Here is a 1,763-nt window from a genome sequence, read left to right on the forward strand (position 1 = left end):
TCCTGTCAATCTGGCTGCCTGTTGGGTGGGAAACCTGCTGAAAAAATTTTTAAAACGTCCTGACGTGAAAATCGTCATGACGGCCGGGAAACTCATACTTCCGGGTTTCCCGTCCAGAAATGCTCCCCCCGCTCACCACAGCTGTGAGTGAAAATCCAGGTTATTTCTCTTGCGATATGAGTGATCTTCCCCCCGACTGCTGAACTTTGATTGCTCGACAATTCAGACAGAACCCCTGAGACCTGAACCGTGTTTCTCCACAGATGTTGCCTGACCTGATGGATATTTCTGGCTTTTTTCTATTTCTGTACGCATAAGAAGTGAATCTGCTCATCGAAACTGCCTAATTGCTGTAAGCCCAATTAGAAGTGTTGGAAGAGAGCTCCAATTGCAATGCCACGTCTTTCAAAATCCCTCTAAGCCTCTCCTGCCTCCGCTACATCCCAGAGCTGAATTTTATATAGTCAGCAGCATTTTGAAACAGAATATCTATGGGCCCAATATTACCAGGGCGGCGGGTTTGCGGCGGGGGGGGTCGATTGGGCGCGTGGGTAACGCGCCCGGTGAAATCAGTCTGCTCCGCACGCAATCGCAGGCTGATTGGATCCACTTACCTCTTGTTCCGGGTTCCCCGCTGCTGAGCTGCACGGCGGGCAGACTGCGCATGCGCAGTAAGGTCTGTCAGCTGGAGGAGCTCTATTTAAAGGGGCAGTCCTCCAGTGACTGATGCTGCAAGAAATAGGAAAAATTACAGCATGGAGCAGCCCAGGGGGAAGGCTGCCCCCAGGTTTAATGATGCCTCACTCCAGCTCTTATTGGATGGGGTGAGGAGGAGGGGGAGGACAGAGATCTTCCCCCCGGCGGGAGGGAGGAAGCGGCCTGCCTCTGCCACCAAGAAGGCCTGGCTCGAGGTGGCAGAGGAGGTCACCTGCACCACCAACATATCGCCCACCTGCATACAGTGCAGGAGGCGCTCCAATGACGTTAGGAGGTCAGCCAAAGTGAGTACACTTACTCATTCCCCTACACTCCGTCTTCCACATCACTGCCCCCACCCCACATCTCCTTCTGCACTGCCAACACTACTCTGTCACATCACCCCTCACACCCACTCAAAGCTCATCCTCATCTTACCTGCACTTACTCACCTCGCCAGTACTCATCCCGCCACTACCACTCAACCCAATACTCAAACAATCTCATGGCTCTATCTCATACTCACCCTCTCATGCATCTCTCTCATGGTCAGCCTCACTCAACCTGCCACTACCTGTGCTGCAGCCACTGGGCATGCATCACATATGTGCAGTGGGAAGCGTAAGGCAAACGTATCGTGAGCATGAAGGGGATGCACAAGGGTGTTTGAGGGTTTGTCATGGTTTTTACTTATATTTGATTTCTGATCAACTCACATTACATATTATATTGGCACCACTACTGTCTCGTCTTTGCAAATCTTGTCTGGTTTGTGCAATAATGCCCTTTCCTGAGGATCACAATGAAGACCCACACCTGATGCCACCCATTGTGTCACTGCAAAGTGGGTGTAGGTGTATTTGCAGGGCTCTTTTGTGCAGACGACTGAGAGACGTTGGCGATGTCCCCGGTGGCACCCTAGAAGGATGCGGAGGAGAAGTTGTTGAGGGCAGTGGTGACTTTGACAGCGACAAGTAAGAAGATGGTGCTCGGGCCAGCCGGGAGCAGCTCAGCATGAAGGAGGCTGCAGATGTCCACGACTACATGTCGAGTGACTCTGAGCCTCC

Source organism: Heptranchias perlo, chromosome 12 (assembly GCF_035084215.1).
Source record: "Heptranchias perlo isolate sHepPer1 chromosome 12, sHepPer1.hap1, whole genome shotgun sequence".
Taxonomy (NCBI): domain Eukaryota; kingdom Metazoa; phylum Chordata; class Chondrichthyes; order Hexanchiformes; family Hexanchidae; genus Heptranchias; species Heptranchias perlo.